The 23076-nt window shown below is 33.3% G+C and overlaps 1 protein-coding gene across 1 annotated transcript in view; it reads left to right on the top strand.

Annotated features, from left to right (window-relative positions):
• The window catches only part of LOC142220552 (uncharacterized), a 150342-nt gene that overhangs the window by 52116 nt on the left and 75150 nt on the right, over positions 1-23076 (top strand). The window lies entirely within an intron of this gene.

Raw genomic sequence — 23076 nt, 5'->3', positions numbered from 1 at the left:
CGAGATACTCACGGAGTTCAGTACGAAATTCCCATTAAAGAGAATACAATGAAACCTCTGAAAGGTGGCCACCCACGGTCGCCTAAATTTTGTCCACATTTGGGAGGTGTCCATTTATGGGAGGTTAATTTTAATGTGTTAATATAGCTAGTGTCCCCAGACAACTGTCCACATTTGGGAGGTGTCCGGGTTTCAGAGTGTCCATCTTTGAGAGGTTTCACAGTATATTGCCAAATATTATGTTTATATAGTTTGGGGTTACTCCTGAAAGTGTGCATGCTTCGGTTTCGGGAACCACAGTAGATTCGTGCTGAGTAGAAATTGTAAATGATAGTTGTTCCAGGTTCGGTAAAGTACATCTCGGGTTATCTTGAAGTAAAGATTGGCTTCCGGTGAAGATCCTGTTAATCCTTCTACGTTGCAACTGGAGACACGAAGATCTCAGTGATTGAACTGTTAATTGAAAAATATAAATGATTCAATTTTAAGATCTTAGTGGTTGGATTGCAGACTAAAAGATTGGAGACCTAAAAATCTAAGACGATTGAACTTCAGATCCCAAGATCTCAGTGTTTGAACTGCAAGCCTCAAAATCGTATCGGACTCTAAGATTGAAGACTTGAAGATCTTAATTTTTAAACAAGTATATACGGCCGTAAGTTCGGCCAGGCCGAAACTTATGTACCCCCCACCATGGATTGCGTAGAAACTTCTACTGAAGACCGTCATCCACAATCGAATTACTTGGGTTGCGGTAAAACTTGCCGATGGCATGGTATCTTAAAACTTCCTAACACCGTAATATATACCACACAGTCCATACGTTGTATATATTAAACTAAAAAAGCAGATTAAATACGTATATAATTAAGTTTAAAGCTTCTATAGAAATAAAATTTTGACAACATTTTCTATAGAAGTAAAATTTGGGAAAAAATTTCTATAGAAATAAAATTTGGAAAAAATTTTCTATAGAAATAAAATTTTGACAAAATTTTCTATAGAAATAAAATTTTGACAAAATTTTCTATAGAAATAAAATTTTGACAAAATTTTCTATAGAAATAAAATTTTGACAAAATTTTCTATAGAAATAAAATTTTGACAAAATCTTCTATAGAAATAAAATTTTGACAAAATGTTCTATAGAAATAAAGTTTAAAAAAAAATTTCTATAGAAATAAAATTTTGGTAGATTATTTTTGGCTCGAGTGGCAACCATGATTATGAACCGAATAAAATTTTAACAAAATTTTCTATAGAAATAAAATTTTGACAAAATTTTCTATAGAAATACAATTTTGACAAAATTGTCTATAGAAATAAAATTTTGACAAAATTTTCTATAGAAATAAAATTTTGAAAAAAAAAATTCTATAGAAATAAAATTTTAGTAGATTATTTTTGGCTCGAGTGGCAACCATGATTAATAACCGATATGGACCAATTTTTGTGTGATTGGGGATCGGCTATATATAACTTCTCCAAGAGGCTCCGGAGGACAAATCTGGGGATCGATTTATATTTATATATTTAATTATGGACCGATATGGACCAATTCTTGCAAGGTTTTTAGAGACCACAAACTAACACCACGTACCAAATTTCAACCGGATCAGATGAATTTTGCTTCTCTAAGAGGCTCCGTAGGTCAAATCTGGGGATCGGCTTATATGGGGGCTATATATAATTATGGACCGATATGGACCAAGTTTGGCATGGTCGTTAGAGAACATATACCAACACCATGTACCAAATTTCAGCCGGATCGGATGAAATTTTCGTTTCTTAAAGGCTCCGCAAGCCAAATAGGGGGATCGGTTTATATGGGGGCTATATATAATTATGGACCGATGTGAACCAATTTCTGCATGGTCATTAGAGAACATATACCAATACCATGTACCAAATTTCAGCCGGATCGGATGAAATTTGGTTCTCTTAGAAACTCCGCAAGCCAAATCGGGGGATCGGTTTATATGGGGGCTATATGTAATTATGGGCCGATATGTACCAATTTTTGCATGGTTGTTAGAGACCATATACTAACACCATAAACCAAATTTCAGCCGGATCGGATGAAATTTGCTTCTCTTAGAGCGATCGCAAGCCAAATCGGGGGATCGGTTTATATGGGGGCTATATGTAATTATGGGCCGATATGTACCAATTTTTGCGTGGTTGTTAGAGACCATATACTAGCACCATGTACCAAATTTCAGCCGGATCGGATGAAATTTGCTTCTCTTAGAGCGATCGCAAGCCAAATTTGGGGGTCCGTTTATATGGGGGCTATACGTAAAAGTGGACCGATATGGACCAATTTTTGCATGGTTGTTAGAGACCATATACTAACACCATGTACCAAATTTCAGCCGGATCGGATGAAATTTGCTTCTCTTAGAGCAATCGCAATCCAAATTTGGGGGTCCGTTTATATGGGGGCTATACGTAAAAGTGAATCGATATGGACCTATTTTTGCATGGTTGTTAGGGACCATATACTTAACACCATGTACCAAATTTCAGCCGGATCGGATGAAATTTGCTTATCTTAGAGCAATCGCAAGCCAAATTTGGGGGTCCGTTTATATGGGGGCTATACGTAAAAGTGGACCGATATGGCCCATTTGCAATACCATCCGACCTACATCAATAACAACTACTTGTGCCAAGTTTCAAGTCGATAGCTTGTTTCGTTCGGAAGTTATCGTGAGTTCAGCAGACGGACGGACGGACATGCTCAGATCGACTCAGAATTTCACCACGACCCAGAATATATATACTTTATGGGGTCTTATAGCAATATTTCGATGTGTTACAAATGGAATGACAAAGTTAATATCCTATGGTGGAGGGTATAATTACAGACCTGAAGAACTCAGTGGTTGAAGTGCACACAAGAAGACCTCATCGATTGAACATAAGATCTTAGTCGGTCAAATGCAGACCTCATGATCGCAGTGGCTGAAAATCTCATTGGTTGAACTGCATTCCTCAAGATTCCATTGGTTGAACGGCAGTGATTGGGTTACAGTTTTCCAGATTGCAACGTTTGAACTGCAGATCCCAAGTAACTTTGATTGGACTACAGATTCCTGTTTGCAACGATTGAAGTACAGACCCAAAAAGCTCTACGAATTGCAGACACGAAGATCTCAGTGGTTGATCTGCAGACCCTAAGACAATATTGACTCAATCGTAGACCGGAAGATTTTAGTGATCGAACTACAGATACGAACATCTCATTAGTTGTACTGTAGAACCAAAGATTGCAGTGATTAAATACCATACCTGAAAATCTCAGTGGTTGAACTACATACCCCATTCCACAAGTGGAAGAACATCCCCATGATCTCAGTGACTGGACTGTAGATTTTAAATTTGCAGATTCAAAATCCCAGTGATACGAGCATCTCATTGTTCATACAGCTTATATGAAAATCTCAGTGATTGAACGGAATAAGATTTCACAAGTTGAAAGGATTATTTCAAGACCTCAGTATGTGGACTAGAGATTTCAAGTTTGCAGATCCAAAATCTCAGTTATTCAATTGCTGATACGTTCATATCAGTGGTTGAACTACATACCAGAAGTCTTCATTGTTTGAAGATTGCAGCGATTTAACTGTCGATATGCAAATCTTAGTAATTGATCTGCATATCCCAAAATTCAGATGATTGAACGGGAAAATATCAAAAGATCTCAGTGATTGCACTAAAGATTCATAGATTTTAGACGCAAAAATCTCAGTAATTCAATTTCAGACTAGAAGATTTCAGAGATTAAACTGACCACCAGAAGATCTTAGGGATTTACAGCATATATGAGTTGATGATCTGTAGACTTTAAGTTCCTTAAGACCTTAGACCCGAAGATCTTTGTGCTCGAACTCTACAGACGATCTTTGATGTTTAGAACCCACAATTTTAATGGTTGAACAGCCTGCCTACCTTACGTCAGTTGGACAATAGATTCCAAATATGTACACCCGAAAATCCCAGGAATTCAATTGCAATCCCAACGATCTCAGACAGATCTCATTGGATGACCGTAGATTCGAAGATCTGCAAGTAAGGAGATCTCAGTGGTTGATCTCCAGATCCCAGTGATTGAACTGCAAACTTTAAAATCCTAGTGATTGAACTACCTAACCCAAAATTCAACTAATTGAACGACTTTCCCCAATATCTCAGTGATTGGTTTACAGATTCAAAGATTGCAGATTTAAAAATCTCAATGATTCTATTGCGGACCCGAAGATCCCAGTGATAAAATAACAAACCTGAAGATCTTAGTACTAGAATTGAAGGCCACAAGAAGAAGAGAAGAAGATCTCAGTGTAGACCTCTGAAAATGTCAGTGATTGCAGACCAACAAAATCTCAGTGGGTGATCGGTAGGCCCCCTGATGCCAGCTACAATGGCACAGAGCCCATTATCAGTGGTTGGTTTACAGATTCAAAGATTGCAGATCTAAAAATCTCAATGATTCTATTGCAGACCCGAAGATCGCAGTGATAAAATAACAAACCTGAAGATCTCAGTACTTAAATTGCAGGCCAAAAGAAGAAGAGAAGAAGACCACAGTGTAGACCTGTGAAAATGTCAGTGATTGCAGACCAACAAAATCTCAGAGGGTGATCGGTAGACCCCCTGATCCCAGTTACAATGCCATAGAGTCCATTATTGATGGGCTCTATGGCATTTACTGAACATCTCAGTAAATGAAATGCAACCCCAAGGAGAAGAGAAGCGGACTTCTGTGAATAATCTGTAGACCCCTGAAAATCTCAGTGATTGAATTGCATTCCCCAAGATCACTGGAATCTACAGATTCCAAAATTTCAGGTTCAAAAATCTCAGTGATTCAATTGCAGACCCGAAGATCTCAGCAGTTAAACTGCAGACCAGAAAATCTCAATCGGTGATCTGTAGGCTCCCTGATCCCGGGGCTATAGAACCAATGATCGCAGTATTTGAATTGTTGATCCGAAAATCTCAATGATAGAATAACTAACCTGAACATCTTAGTAATTGTATTGCAGATGACAAAGTCTGATCTTAGTGCTCGAGCTGCAGACAAGAAGATCACAGTGGTTGATCTATAGACCCCATATTCAACTGATAGAACTGCAGATCGCAAGATTGCAGTGATTGAACTCCAGTCCTGACACTCCCACTAATTGAACGGCAATTTTTAATTTCTCAGACTACAGATTCCAAGAGTGCAAATCCGAAAATCTCAGTGAGTGAATTGGAGCCAAGGATCTTAGCGGTCGAACTGTAGACCAGAAGATTTCAGTGATCGGACTGTAGATACGAAGATCTCAATGGAGAATCTGTAAAACCTCATGCTCCCAGTGCAGGACCGTAAGCCCGAAGATCTCAGTGTTCGAATTGAAGATACGAAGATTTTAGTGGCTGATCGGCAGATCCCACTGTTCCAGTGGTTAAACTGCAGATCTCAAGGTTGAATGTTAAAGTGGCAGCCAGATTTAGTTTCAGGCTCACTTAGGCTAAGACTTTAGTGATTGAATTGCTACCTTGAAAATCGCTGTGTTTGGATTGCGTATCACAAGAGTTCCAAGATCTCAGTTTGCAAGATCGTGGGCTCGAAGATATCAGCGGTTGAACTGCAGCCCAAAGGATCTTAGTGTGGATCCCAGTGACAGGACTGTATACACGATGATCTTAATACTCGAACTGCAGATACCAAGATCTAAGTGATTGCACTGCAGTTCAAAAGATTTTGAACTGCAAACCTGAAGATCTAAGTGAATGAATAGCATACCCGAATTGAATACGTGAAGATTTTAGTGATTGAATTACATACCCCAAGATCTTGAGAGTACAAGAATGGAGCAATATCATACCCTAAACTTGTCAAAAGTATTCCCCGAAAGTTTCTCGTATTCGGTTGTCTGAATTCTTTATACCTCCATGACTTATTTTCCCATATAACAATCGTACTCCTGAAGAATTTGCCTTAATTTTCCCTTGATTGCAATTTTCCTTTATGGGTTTTATGAAGTATTTTCAGTTCATTTCTTTTCTAGCTATTTTGTGTTCTTGGCGAATCTATCTCAATTTTCTTTCCATATATCGACAAATTTTTATTTCATTTGCCTTCTATCTTTCCACCAAATATACGACTCATAAAGAGTGTCTAGAGATACCAAAAATGGAGCGGCTAGTCAATGTCATACCATAAACCCATCAAAAGAATTTCTAGAAAATTTTTTGAAATTTATTTGTGGGAATTGTTTATACATCCATGTAACATTCGTGTTCTTAAAGAATCTACCTCAAATTTTCCCTCGATCCTAGGTTTTTTTTCGCAAAATTTTTAGCTCATTTCCTTTCTATCTATTCCATGCTCTGTTCCATGTCGAATACTCCAATGGTATTTGCATTTGAAAAGAGATCTTCATTCAATCAGTCATCTGTCCATATTTCCTGTCATGTTCTTATTCCTCTCCACTACACATTTCTTCGCTCCCACTGGGTTGGTGTCAATTTAAATTAACTTCATAAAAAAAGCCAAAAGATGTCTAAAGCTTAACAGTAAATGCCAGAAAGACAGGAAACGGAAGTGAGACAGGGTCGAGGATAAAGGCAAAATAATCTTATCTGTCAACTATTGTGTCCGTTTGCATTTCCATTTCATGCCTATACTGTCATAGGTAATACTATGGGCGTCATCTCATCTCAAACGAAAAAAAAAACAAACAAACAAAAAAAGGGAACAACGAAATAGTAAAACCGAGTCTTGGATCAAGTCTTTGGGGCTATAAATGGCCTTAGAAAACTACTTTCAAAAGAATTTATTCGTTTTTTTTTGGTTTTGTTGTTCTTCTTCTTCTGCTCTGACAGATATTTGCCCACATCTTGCTTTTGTAAAATTCATACACACAATACCTCACATTCTACCATATATCTTCGAGCACTCAGAGTCCGTTACGGTTTGCTGGCAAACTCAAGGAAGCATAAAAATTTCGAAAAAGTTTTTGCGGAAAAAGGAAAATAAAAAATACTCACATACTCGTACATACAACATGGACCAAGAGCTAAAGAAAACTACATACAACAAAGTGCCTTATGCAGGCAAAATATGATGTTCACTCAGAAAAATGTGAACTTAAAAATAAATCAAAATGAAGCTGCACTGATCCGAAAGCTATCAAACTACGTTTTCCTTTAATTTGATATTTATGACCTTCATAACCCTTCGGGGTATAAACATAAGCACATCAAACGAATAAAGTGGATATTAGAGTGTTTCGCTGGAATTGAGTAGATGTTTTTTTTATTATTTTTCAATTTTTTTGGCTAATATTAATTTATAATTGTTAATATTAATAGAATATATATTTTTTTAATTTTTAAAATTTAATTTGTTAATATAGATTTATAATTATTAATATTTGTTAAATATATGTATGTATTTTTGTGGATTTTTTGTTATTATAATTTATTTATTTTATTTGATTTTTTGTTTGAAATGGTGTGCTTTGCCGAAATGGAGGGGGTTGGAGTTTTTAATCTTCAATTTTTTTTTAATTCAATCTGATAATAATAGTTTATCATTGCTAACATTAATTTGCTATTGTTTAATTAGTTTATTTTTGTTGATTTATTATATTATTAAAAATGTTTATGCAATATGTTTTAATTTTATTTACAACAACTAAATTATATAAAAAGTTAAAATAATAAACTTTTTTTATTACTTATTTTATAAATAACATATGTAGAGTGTTTCGCTGGAATTTTTTAAATGTAATTTGTTATTATTGTTTTAAATTTATTTGTTTTTTATATAATTTTATAATTGACAAAAAATATATAAAATAAGAAATTATATATTTTAAATTTATTTAATTTTCTTCATTTTATTTTATATTATTATTCTAAAATTTTTATTGAGTTTATATATTTTATAAATATATTGGGTGTTTCGATGGAATTGAGAGGACTGGAAAGTGGTTTTCTAATTTTTATTTTTTGGGATCAATTTAGTAATATTAATTTAAAAGTTATAAAAAAATAATTTAATTTATTTATACCCTCCACCATAGCAAGGGGGTATATTAACTTTGTCATTCCGTTTTAAGATCACAAATAGGTATGCCGCAAATGGTGCCTATTGGTCCATATTTTGGTATAGCTCCATATAGACCAATGTCCCGATTTTTATTCTTGGGCTTCTATAAACTGTATTTATCACCCGATTTGCTTGAAATTGGAAATCTAGAGGTATTTTGGGACCATAAATAGTTGTGCTGAAATTGAGGTGTAGCGGTCCATTTTTTGGTATAACCCCCATATAGACCGATCTCCCGATTTTACTTCTTGGGCGTCTAGAGACTATATTTTCTGACTACAAATAGGTCATAATAATTTAATTTATTTATACCCTCCACCATAGGATGGGGGGGGTATATTAAATTTGTCATTCCGTTTGTAACACATCGATATACATTCTGGGTCGTGGTGAAATTATGAGTCGATCTAAGCATGTCCGTCCGTCCGTCTGTTGAAATCACGCTAACTTACGAACGAAGCAAGCTATCGACTTGAAACTTCGGCCCAAGTAGTTGTTATTGATGTAGGGCAGATGGTATTGCAAATGGACCATATCGGACCACTTTTACGTATAGCCCCCATATAAACCGACGTTCAGGTTTGGCTTACGGATCATCTTGGAGGAGCACCTAAGAGAAGCAAATTTCACTCGGTCCGGCTGAAATTTGGTACATGGTGTTAGTAAATGGTCTCTAACAACCATGCATAAATTGGTCCATATCGGTCCATAATTATATATAGCCCCCTTGTAAACCGATCCCCGGATTTGACCTCCGGAGCCTCGTAGAGGAGCAAAATTCATCCGATCCGGTTAAAATTTGGTACATGGTGTAAGTATATGGTCTCTGAGAACCATGCAAAAATTGGTCCATATCGGTCCATAATTATATATAGCCCCCATATAAACCGATCCCCAGATTTGTCCTCCGGAGCCTCTTGGAGGAGCAAAATTCATCCGATCCGGTTGAAATTTGGTATGTGGTGTTAGTATATGGTCTCTAACGACCATGCATAAATTGGTCCATATCGGTCCATAATTATATATAGCCCCCATATAAACCGATCCCCAGATTTGTCCTCCGGAGCCTCTTGGAGGAGCAAAATTCATCCGATCCGGTTGAAATTTGGAACGTGTATGTGGTCTCTAACAAACACGCTAGAATTGGTCAATATCGGTCCATAATTATATATAGCCCCCATATAAATCGATACCCAGATTTGATCTCGGGAACCTCTTGGATGAGCAAAATTCATCCGATTCGGTTGAAATTGGGTACATTGCGCTAGTATAGGGCCGCTAACAGCCATGCAAAAATTGGTCCATATCGATCTATAGTTATATATAGCCGATGGCCAATCACACAAAAATTGGTCCAAATCGCCAAATATAATCCACCAACATTATATTTCTATAGAAAATTTTGTCAAACTGAATTATATACGCATTTAATCGGCCTTTTTATGTAATATATACCCCGCATGGACTAACTTACAATTTAAAAGACGATGTTAAGAAGTTTTAAGATACGTTGTCATCGGCCAGTGTTATCGCAAGGTACATAAGATTCGGCCTGGCCGAACTTACGGCCGTATATACTTGTTTATATTTTATATTAAGATTTTCTAGTTAAATTCGAGGCGAAACAAGGTCTCTGTTCGAATTACCGGGGTTTTTATGCCCTGCTACAAATAACGAATTTCCTTGTCAATAAATATTTGTATGTTTTACATGTATCTTGGATTTTTCTCATTAACCTTTAAAAAAAACTCTTCAATAAGGCACGTTTCTTGAACGAATTTGTAAATAAATATTTCCCATTTTATTCACCCATCAATATTATTGTTATGACAACTGTCATCATATCCCAAAAAAAAAAACAAACAAAAACAAAATAATTGTAACCCTATTTCTGAAAAAAAACTTTTACAAGGGGGTATTTCTTTGGTGATGTAAGCACTCAACAATTCACTTCATCACCCCTTAGTGGGTTGAAGAAAACAACATCTCCTTGGTTTCGGAAATCTTTGATTGGTGTGTATTAGTGTTACCTGCCTTCCATTAGTCATGCTCTCCAAAATCTTCAATCAAAATCGTTTTTCTTTGGGTTTTCCATTTTTTACTCCATTTGAGTATGTATGCCATGTCCAAGGCCAAAGAAAAATGTGAAAAGGCAAAAATTCCAAGGCAATCAATCATTTGAAATTTTCCTTACAATGGGGGCGTATGATTTGTATTTAATTTAGTTTTCATTCTGCAAAACAGAAATGATGAAAATAACACCCAAATCCCTTTGCCAAACCGAAGAGAGAGATAATGGTTTCTTAAATGCTTTATACCCACATTTATACAAAAAAAAACCTTTTTGTAGTAGTCCATGGTCAATTTTCGTTACACTTGAAAAAATCCTTAATGGGATTATAAGAAATCCTAGAAAAAAAGAAATTTAGCCTACAGCAAGTGTCGATTTTCTAACGCAAATTCTAGTATTCTTAAAATTTCACTCTTATCATATTCGTATTTTTGCTTTTAACTCGTGGTAAAAGAAGCAGAAAATAGTGGGTGATTCATTTCATGGTTTAAGAAGGCAAATCGTATAGCGAAACCAGGGAGCGTAATTCTTGTCTTTCTATAGCCGACTCGCAATCCGAAAATCAACTATTATTCTCGGTAACATTGTAGTTTAGAGTGTAAATGAACCAAAATTGATTTTAAGAAACTATATGTAGAATATTTTTGCACATATTCTCTGCTATAAAAAACAGTGATTCGTATTTATGTGTGCATGTGTTTATATCAGATATTGAAAATTTGGAAAAAATACTCAATTTTCCCCAAAGTTCTATAAAAATACGATATACTCAAAGTTTCCTGAACAAGCACTACTGCTTGTATTTAAATGTACAATAATTTAAAATTCTCTTTATATCTCGTGGTGTGTTATAAAAATTTTCATACACAATTTAGGAATTGAATTGAATGGCCAATATCCTCAAGATTTTCAAGAAAACGCGATAATTGATTTTTAAAAACTAAATGTAGAATAGTTTTATACACAGTCTGTGCTATAAAACCTAATAACAAAAATATATGTGTGCATTTGTTTTATGAGAAATATGGAAAATCCGAGAAAATACTCAATTTTCCCCAAAATTTCCATAAAAAATTCGATTTACTGAAAGTTTCCTGAACCAGCACAACTGCTTGCTTTTAAATGTACAACAATTTAAAATACTCTTTATGTCTGCGTGGTGTGTTGTACAAAAATTCATACACAATTTAGGAATTGACTAAACTGAAAAATTAAATGAATGAAATTGTATGAATGAATGGCTATTAACCAATATTCTCAAGATTTTTAAGAAAAGACGATAATTGACTTTTAAAAACTATGTGCGGAATATATGTATCCGCATTCTTTGCTATAAAAGCCAATGACTTTTATATATGTGTGCATTTGGTTTGTGATCAATTTGGAAAATTCGAGCAATTACTCAGTTTCACCAAATTACCATAAAAAATCGGATTACTGAAAGTTTCCTGAACCAACTGCAAAACTGCTTTCTTTTAAATGTACAATAATTTAAAATTCTATTTATGTCTGAGAGATGTTGTATAAAAATTCATACACAATTTAGGAATTGACTAAACTTAAATATATGAATTGAATGCAATTATACGAATGGATGGCTATGATCCAATATCCTAAAGATTTTCAAGAAATCACGATAATTGATTTTTAAAAACTATATGCGGAATATATTTATCCACATTCTTTGCTATAAAAACCAATTACTTATATATATGTGTGCATTTGGTTTGCGATAGATTTGGAAAATTCGGGAACATATTTAAGTTTCCCCAAATTACCATAAAAATTCGACTAACTGAAAGTTTCCTTAACCAGCACAACTGCTTGCTGTTAAATGTACAATAATTTAAAATTCATGTCTGCTGATATATTGTACAAATTTTCATAGACAATTGACTAAACTTAAAAATATTAAAATCATGAAATTAGATGAATGGATGGCTATTAACGAATATCCTTAAGATTTTCAAGAAAACACTATAATTGAGTTTTAAAAACTTGATACAGAATGTAATTACCCATATTCGTTGCTATAAAAACCAATGACTGAAATTTATGTGTGAATTTGTTTTGTAACAAATATGGACAATTTTTGAAAAAATACTCAATTTACCATAAAAATTCGGTTTATCTTGAGTGTCTCAGGCCACCACAACTCCTTACTTGTGAATGAGAAATAATTTAAAATTCTCCTTATTTCCGTGATATTTTGTACAAAAATACATACACCATTTCGGGAAATGGTCTGAAAATCTAGACTAAAAATAACCTTCCTTCTTACACCATTTAATCCCTGTGCAGATAATATTTATTGCAGCAATAACCAAACTGATATTGCCAATAATTTGTGTCTGTGATTTTTTTGTACAAATATTTTTGCACCATTTAGAGATTGACAGACAAATAATTACACCCAGCTACATATCTTGAATAAATTGAGATTAATTTCGTAATTGATTTTTAAAAACTATACCCAGTATATAATTACTCACACTCTTTCCTACAAATGTTAATAATTTGCATTCATGTGTGCAATCTTTTAAGTCAAATATCCGCACATTCTTTAAATGACATAGCTTTTATCGTTATCGTTATCGAAATTCTCTTAACAGAAATTCTCCTAAGTCACAACGCTCGTGTCGACTAATTTAAAATGTAACAAAGTGTCGTATAATCTAAAATGTAACAAATCGTACCTTTTATAAATTGGAACATTATTTGGTGATAATCTTGAAACAGTTTCCGAATTCATATGTACTAATTTCTATTGGTTAATATTTTCCACGAAGTTTCTTTATACGGAAATAGTTATAATTTCTTTGTGTGCAATGATAGTGAGAAAATTTCTTCTAGACAAAATTAATACATAAGTACCACAATGGACCATCTATAAACTAAAACAACGAATAAATTGTAATTAAAAACCGAATAATTTTAAATGCTTTTAATATCCCAATTGATGTGCGAATTTTTTTTGATCCCAATATCTAAAAAAAATGTTCGTTTTCCAAATTCCTAATAAACTTGAGGCCATTTTAGAATTGATATATACTAAATTCAATTAGCATACATTTTCCAATATGTTTCATTACAATAATATGTTTATCCCTTTTTTGTGTGCAATGATATTTCCAAAATTTCTCCCAACTTCTCCCAAGTAAACTAGAACTAGAACTAGAACTATGAAACAGTTGCTACGAAGAATTGATTTTGAAAAACTATATAAAGGGCGTAGTTACCAATATTCTTTGGTACAAAAATTATTGAAAATTTTTGGGTGCATTATTTTACTTCTAAAAAATACAAACACAAGAAAAATACTAATGTTCTTTCTAATCATCATGTTTCTTACTTATGGTATATGTGCAATTTTTTTTTACCAATTTTTTTGTATGTCAAGACAGTGTGAACATTTCCTCCAGATAAAAAATATAACTCAAGTACTGCAATGGACCAAAGAGAAACTAAAACTTTGAAATAATTATATTGATTTGTGATTCAATTCACAATATCTAATAAATATTTTCCAAATTGGAAAATTATTTAGAGATAAACTTGAAGCAAATTCCGAATTATTATGTACTTAATTCACTTAGCAAATATTTCTCAATATATTTCGTTACAAGAAAATAATTATCACTTCTTTGTGTGCAATGACGATGTGAAAATTTCCTCTAGATAAAAATTAAGACTCAAGTGGAACACTTCAAGTGGAACACTGCAATTAAAAGCCGATTCAATTAAAATGCTCTTAACATCTGAATTGATGTGTAATTTTTTTTACTCCCAATATCTAACAAAAACGTTCGTTTTCCATATAAGCATTTTTTTTTTTTGATGATAAACTTGAACCAGTTTATGAATTGATATATACTAAATGCAATTAGAAAATATTTCATATTATGTTTCGTTACAAGAAAATAATTATCTCATCTTTGTGTGCAATGATATTTGCAAAATTTCTTCTAGCTAATAGTATAACCCAAGTAGCTAGAACCCAAGAAACTAGAATTATAAAACAGTTCCAATGGAGATGGAATTGATTTTGAAAAACTGTATAAAGGGCTTAGTTACAAACATTCTGTGCTTCGAAAATCAATGAATTCAATTCTTGGGTGCATTATTTTTTTCAAACGAATTCCAAAAAACTGACTGATGTTCTTCTAAATTATCATTAAAAGTTTATGTGTGAAATTTTTTGAAAAGAAATTAGAATTGATTTGGAAAAACTGTATAAAGGACGCAGTTACCAACATTCTGTGCAACAAAAATCAATGGTTCCAGTTCTTGGGTGCATTCCTTTCTTTTCAAACAAAATTAAAAAAAAAAAACAAGTATATACGGCCGTAAGTTCGGCCAGGCCGAAGCTTATGTACCCTCCATCATGGATTGCGTAGGAACTTCTTCTAAACACTGCCATCCACAATCGAATTACTTAAGTTGAGGTAACGCTTGCCGATGGCAAGGTATCTTAAAACCTCCTAACACCATCTTCTAAATTGTATGTAAGTCCATACGTGACAAAATTTTCTATAGAAAGAAAGTTTTGACAAAAATTTCTACAGAAATAAAATTTTAACAAAATTTTCTATAGAAATAAACTTTTGACAAAATTTTCTATAGAAATAAAATCTTGGTAGATTATTTTTGGCTCGAGTGGCAACCATAATTATGAACCGAATAAAATTTGAACAAAATTTTCTATAGAAATAAACTTTTGACAAAATTTTCTATAGAAATAAAATCTTGGTAGATTATTTTTGCCTCTAGTGGCAACCATGATTATGAACCGATATGGACCAATTTTTGTGTGATTGGACCAATTTTGGTATGGTTGTTAGCGACAATATACTAACACCACATTCCTAATTTGAACCGGATCGGATGAATTTTGCTCTTCCAAGAGGCTCCGGAGGTCAAATCTGGATAACGTTTTATATGGGGGCTATATATAATTATGGACCGATATGGACCAATTCTGGAACGGTAGTTAAAGATCATATACTAACACCATGTTCCAAATTACAACCGGATTGGATGAAATTTGCTTCTCTTGGAGACTTCGCAAGCCAAATCTGGGGATCGGTTTATATGGGGGCTATATATAATTATGAACCGATGTGGACCAATTTTTGCATGGTTATTAGAAACTATATACCAATATCAAGTACCAAATTTCAGGCGGATCGGATGAAATTTGCTTCTCTTTGAGGCTCCGCAACCGAAATCTGGGGATCGGTTTATATGGGCGCTATATATAATTATGGGGCGATGTGGACCAATTTTTACACGGTTGTTAGAGACCATATACCAATACCATGTACCAAATTTCAGCCGGATCGGATGCAATTTGCTTCTCTTTGAGGCTTCGCAAGCCAAATCTGGAGATCGGTTTATGTGGGGTCAATATATAACTATGGACCGATGTGGACCAATTTATGCATGGTTGTTAGAGACTATATACTAACATCATGTACCAAATTTCAGCTGGATCGGATGAAATTTGCTTCTCTTTGAGGCTCCGCAAGCCAAATCTGGGGATCGGTTTATATGGGGGCTATATATAATTATGGACCGATGTGGACCAATTTTTGCATGATTGTTAGAGACCATATACCAACACCATGTTCCAAATTTCAGCCGGATCGGATGAAATATGCTTCTCCTAGGGGCTCCACAAGCCAAATCTGGGGATCGGTTTATATGGGGGCTATATATAATTATGGACCGATGTGGACCAATTTTTGCATGGTTGTTAGAGACCATATACCAACATCATGTACCAAATTTCAGCCGGATCGGATGAAATTTGCTTCTTTTAGAGGCTCCATAAGCCAAATCTGGGGATCGGTTTATATGGGGGCTATATATAATTAAGGACCGATATGGACCAATTCTTGCACGGTTGTTAGAGACCATATACCAACACCATGTACCAAATTTCAGCCGGATCGGATGAAATTTGCTTCTCTTTTAGGCTCCGCAAGCCAAATCTGGGGATCGGTTTATATGGGGGCTATATATAATTATGAACCGATGTGGACCAATTTTTGCATGGTTGTTAGAGACCATATACCAACACCATATACCAAATTTCAGCCGGATCGGATGAAATATGCTTCTGTTAGAGGCTCCACAAGCCAAATCTGAGGGTCCCTTTATATGGGGGCTATACGTAAAAGTGGACCGATATGGCCCATTTTCAATACCATCCGACCTACATCGATAACAACTACTTGTGCCAAGTTTCAAGTCGATAGCTTGTTTCGTTCGGAAGTTAGCGTGATTTCAACAGACGGACGGACGGACGGACGGACGGACATGCTTAGATCGACTCAGAATTTCACCACGACCCAGAATATATATACTTTATGGGGTCTTACAGCAATATTTCGATGTGTTACAAACGGAATGACAAAGTTAATATACCCCCATCCTATGATGGAGGGTATAAAAACAAGTATATACGGCCGTAAGTTCGGCCAGGCCGAAGCTTATGTACCCTCCATCATGGATTGCTTAGAAACTTCTTCTAAACACTGCCATCCACAATCGAATGACCTATGTTGCGGTAACGCTTGCTGATGGCAAGGTATCTTAAAACCTCCTAATACCATCTTCTAAATTGTATGTAAGTCCATACGTGGTATATATTAAATCAAAAAAGATCGATCCAATACGTATATAATTCAGTTTGAAAAAGTAGAAATAAAATTTTAACAAAATTTTCTATAGAAATAAAATTTTCACAAAATTTTCTATAGAAATAAAAATTTTGACAAAATTTTCTATAGAATGAAAATTTTTACAAAAATTTCTACAGACATAAAATTTTAAAAAAATTTTCTATAGAAATAAAATCTTGGTAGATTATTTTTTGCTCGAGTGGCAACCATGATTATGAACCGAATAAAATTTGAACAAAATTTTCTATAGAAATAAAATTTTGACAAAATTTTCTATAGAAATAAAATTCTGACAATGATGAAAATTTTATTATGAACCGAATAAAATTTTAACAAAATTTTCTCTAGAAATAAAATTTTGACAAAATTTTCTATAGAAATAAAATTTTGGTAGATTATTTTTGGCTCTAGTGGCAACCATGATTATGAACCGATATGGACCAATTTTTGTGTGATTGGACCAATTTTGGTATGGTTGTTAGCGACCATATACTAACACCACGTTCCTAATTTGAACCGGATCGGATGAATTTTGCTCCTCCAAGAGGCTCCGGAGGTCAAATCTGGAGAACGTTTTATATGGGGGCTATATATAATTATGGACCGATATGGACCAATTCTGCCACGGTTGTTAATGATCATATACTAACACCATGTTCCAAATTACAACCGGATTGGAAGAAATTTGCTTCTCTTGGAGACTTCGCAAGCCAAATCTGGGGATCGGTTTATATGGGGGCTATATATAATTATGGACCGATGTGGACCAATTTTTGCATGGTTGTTAGAGACCATATACCAACATCATGTACCAAATTTCAGCCGCATCGGATGAAATTTTCTTCTCTTTGAGGCTCGGCAAGCCAAATCTGGGGATCGGTTTATATGGGGGCTATATATAATTATGGACCGATGTCAACCAATTTTTGCACGATTGTTAGCGACCATATACCAACATCATGTACCAAATTTCAGCCGGATCAGATGAAATTTGCTTCTCTTTGAGGCTCCGCAAGCCAAATCTGGGGATCGGTTTATATGGGGCCTGTATATAATTATGGACCGATGTGGACCAATTTTTGCATGATTGTTAGAGACCATATACCAACACCATGTACCAAATTTCAGACGGATCGGATGAAATATGCTTCTCTTAGAGGCTCCACAAGCCAAATCTGGGGATCGGTTTATATGGGGGCTATATATAATTATGAACCGATATGGACCAATTTTTGCATGGTTGTTAGAGACCATATACCAACATCATGTACCAAATTTCAGCCGGATCGGATGAAATTTTCTTCTCTTTGAGGCTCGGCAAGCCAAATCTGGGGATCGGTTTATATGGGGGCTATATATAATTATGGACCGATGTGAATCAATTTTTGCACGGTTGTTAGCGACCATATACCAACACCATGTACCAAATTTCAGCCGGATCGGATGAAATTTGCTTCTCTTTTAGGCTCCGCAAGCCAAATCTGGGGATCGGTTTATATGGGGGCTATATATAATTATGGACCGATGTGGACCAATTTTTACATGGTTGTTAGAGATCATATACCAACACCATATACCAAATTTCAGCCGGATCGGATGAAATATGCTTCTTTTAGAGGCTCCACAAGCCAAATCTGAGGGTCCCTTTATATGGGGGCTATACGTAAAAGTGGACCGATATGGCCCATTTTCAATACCATCCGACCTACATCAATAATAACTACTTGTGCCAAGTTTCAAGTCGATAGCTTGTTTCGTTCGGAAGTTAGCGTGATTTCAACAGACGGACGGACGGACGGACATGCTTAGATCGACTCAGAATTTCACCACGACCCAGAATATATATACTTTATGGGGTCTTAGAGCAATATTTCGATGTGTTACAAACGGAATGACAAAGTTAATATACCCCCATCCTATGATGGAGGGTATAAAAAACATTCTCAAACCATCATCAAAATCTTATATGTGAAATTTTTTGAAAAGAAACTAGAACTATGAAACATTTCCAATGGAGATGGAATTGATTTTGCAAAACTGTAGAAAGGGCGTAGTTACCAACATTGTTACACAAATCATTGATTTCAATCTATTGCAATTGAAAACCGATTCAATTAAAATGCTCTTAACATCTCAATTGATGTGTGATTTTTTTTTTACTCCCAATATCTAACAAAACCGTTCGTTTTCCATATAAGCATTTTTGTTGGTGAGAAACTTGAACCAGTTTACGAATTGATATAAACTAAATTCAATTTGCAAATATATCACATTATGTTTCGTTACAAGAAAATAATTATCGCATCTTTGTGTGCAATGATATTTGGAAAATTTTTTCTAGCCCATGACCCAAGTAGCTGGAACCCAAGAAACTAGAATTATAAAAAAGTTCCAATGGAGATGGAATTGATTTTGAAGAACTGTATAAAGGGCTTAGTTACCAACATTCTGTGCTACAAAAATCAATGAATTCAATTCTTGGGTGCATTCAAACGAATTCCAAAAAACTGACTGATGTTTTTCTAACTTATAATTAAAAGTTTATATGTGAAATTATTTGAAAAGAAGTTAGAACTTTGAAACAGTTCCAATAGAAAACGAATTGATTATGAAAAACTGTATAAAGGTCTTAGTTACAAACATTCTGTGCTACAAAAATCAATGGTTCCAGTTCTTGGGTGCATTATTTCGTTTTTTTTTTGCAAACAAATTCAAAACAAAAAACTGACTGATGTTCTCTCAAATTATCATTAAAATTTTATATGTGAAATTTTTTGAAAAGAAACTAGAACTATGAAACAATTGCAATAGAAAACGAATTGATTTTGAAAAACTGTATAAAGAGCTTAGTTGCCAACATTCTGTGCCACAAAAATCAATGGTTCCAGTTCTTGGGTGCATTATTTTCTTCAAACAAATTCCAAAAAACTCCCAAACCAACATTAAAATTGTATATGTGATATTTTTTGAAAAATTGTCAAGACTTTCCCATTTTAAAAACAGTCTCTCTTCTTCGACATTTCCTTCTAAGCTTATAAATTGTACACATCATAAAATAACGTTTGAAATAACACCACTTATCTGCTAGTTTCTTTGCACCCCTTGTTTGGACACTTTCCCTCTGAAATAGCCTTATCTTTCAAACACTTTGTCACTTCTCACTAGCGAGACTGGTATTAAACAAAACTCCTTTCTTTATTGGCCTTTGGGAATTATTGCCAATCCTGATTCTATTTCCTTTTTTTTGCTACGTTTATCATTTTTTGTGTTGCGAGTGATTCAGCTGAAATGAATCAATAAAATATGAATGTGACACATGGCCACCTAAAAACTCAAAAACTCACAGATTCGTATGTGTATGTAGTAAATATTTCACATACTTCAAATCTGTAGAAAATGTATCGTAAATTATGCAATGTTTGCAAGTTTTCGTAGATTTAACACAACTGGCCAGAAAACCCAGTTTCGAGGAACTAACCAAACACACTTCCACACGAAAAAAAGGGAGAGCAAAAAAAAATCACGGAATATCATGATTACACAGCCTACAACAATAAATCGCTTTAGATGATAAATGAAGGTACATACACACAAGAAACTTTACAAATTTTAGAATTCAGAGATTTTCCCAGTATTATGGAGAATTCTGTTTTTTCCATACATTTTTATTTTTCACACGTTTATCATTGGTTATTGTTGACCTTTTGGCCATACTACCACAACATAGAAAGCCAAGAGCAATATACTGTGGGCAAGGATATGTGTCCTTAGCAAAAATGAAAGCTTTACCCTATCGATGTTTGTTTGGCTGTGGCATCCTCATTCCACCTAGCATATATTTTGTCTGTTATATTTTCCCCAATGATGGCCTTAACATAAATTTCATGGTACATTGAGAGAAGGGACTCCTATAAAGGACAAAGGGATGGACTATGACCAGTACAAGGAGACACCGTAACAAATTATATGTGGGACATAGATAATGAAACCAAAGTTTCTCCCCTTTGACAAAAACAAAAAAGGGAGAAAATTGCAACTTGGAGAATAAAAAAAGAACTAAGCTTGTTGTGACAGCATAGGACAACGTTCTGTGAGATAAAAAATATGGTACTGGCGTCCCCATAAAACAAAAACCAAAATGAATGAAAGAACAGAACAGAAAAGAAAACCCCGAATTTATGGATGCCTGAATAAACATGAGACACTCGACCAAAGCGAAAAAATGAAATATTAATGAGAAGACCAAAAAAGATACTAAAGAATTCTGTATTTTTGTTCGCTTTGTTTTAAAGAAAAAAATGGATCACTATTTGCTCCTTGCGAATTAAATAAACCGTAAAAATGTCACTGTTCTTGTGAGGAAAATTACTTTAAACATACTCGCATATGTGGGAAGAAGTGTTGGTGATAGCTTCAGTATATCTTAAATAATCGAATGGGTCCATTGGACCATTTTATGACCAAAATAAACCTGAATTCCATTATAAACAGACATTTCAAACGGAAAATTGACATATGTCAATGTATTGTATAAAGGCTTGTGTGTATGTAAATGTATACACCCAACATGAAATAGTTGTGATATGTGTGTTAGTGGGGAGCAGGGCTTGCCAATAAAATGTCAAGAAAAATCGTCACTTTTTTCCGAAGAAATCGTTATATTCGTAACTTCCATTTTAAAAATCGTCAAAAATTCTGCAATGTAAACAATATTGAAACGAAAATAATTTTTTGTTAATTTATGGTTAAAAACAAAAGTTTTTATTTCTTATAAAGAACACACATAACTATGCATTTCAACAACAAACACATAATTAATTCAATTTTTTATAAAAATAATATAAAAAAAAAACATTTTGATGCAATTCAACAAAAATAATATAAAAGCTAATTTTTTAATATAGTTACTAATTCAGTATGATTTTCATTTAAAAATAAACATAAAGATCTTTAATATTTACGTATGGCTTGCACGATTTTCCAAAATTTGAACATAAAACTCTTATTGATTGACTCTGCAATTAAGAGGTACAATTTTCTAGAGAAATAAAAATGTGCAAAAATTTTCTATAGAAATAAAAATTTGATAAAATTTTCTACAGAAATAAAATTTTGACAACAATTTCTATAAAAATAAAATTTTGACAAAATTTTCTATAGAAATAAAATTTTGATAAAATTTTTTATGGAAATAAAATTTTGACAAAATTTTCTATAGAAATAAAATTTTGACATTTTTTATAGAAATACAATTTTTACAAAATTTTCTATCGAAATAAAATTTTGACAAAATTGTTCATAGAAATATTTTGACAAAATTTTTTATAGAAATAAAATTCTGACAAAATTTTCTATAGAAAGAAAAATTTGACAAAATTTTCTACAGAAATAAAATTTTGACAAAATTTTCTACAGAAATAAAGTTTTGACAAAATTTTCTATAGAAATAAAATTTTGTCAACATTTCCTATAGAAATAAAATTTTGACAACATTTTCTATAGAAATAAAATTTTGACAACATTTTCTATAGAAATAAAAATATTACAAACATTTTCGATGGAAATAAAATTTTGACAAAATTTTCTACAGAAATAAAATTTTTACAAAATTTTCTACAGAAATAAAGTTTTGATAAAAATTTCTATAGAAATAGAAATTTGACAAAATTTTCTACAGAAATTAAATTTTGACAAAATTTTCTACAGAAATAAAGTTTTGACAAAAATTTCTATTGAAATAAAATTTTGACAACATTTTCTATAGAAATAAAATTTTGACAACATTTTCGATGGAAATAAAATGTTTACAAAATTTTCTATAGAAATAAAATTTTGACAACATTTTCTATAGAAATAACATTTTGACAACATTTTCTATAGAAATAAAATTTTGACAAAATTTTCTATAGAAATAAAATTTTTACAAAATTTTCTATCGAAATAAAATTTTGACAAAATTGTTCATAGAAATATTTTGATAACATTTTCTATAGAAATAAAATTCTGACAAAAGTTTCCATAGAAATAAAAATTTGACAAAGTTTTCTACAGAAATAAAATTTTGACAAAATTTTCTACAGAAATAAAGTTTTAACAAAGTTTTCTGTAGAAATAAAATTTTGACAACATTTTCTATAGAAATAAAATTTTGACAATATTTTCTATAGATATAAAATTCTGACAAAATTTTCTATAGAAATAAAAATTGAAAA

The sequence above is a fragment of the Haematobia irritans genome, chromosome 1 (assembly GCF_050003625.1).
Source record: "Haematobia irritans isolate KBUSLIRL chromosome 1, ASM5000362v1, whole genome shotgun sequence".
NCBI lineage: Eukaryota > Metazoa > Arthropoda > Insecta > Diptera > Muscidae > Haematobia > Haematobia irritans.
This window is presented reverse-complemented; position numbering and strand designations above follow the sequence as displayed.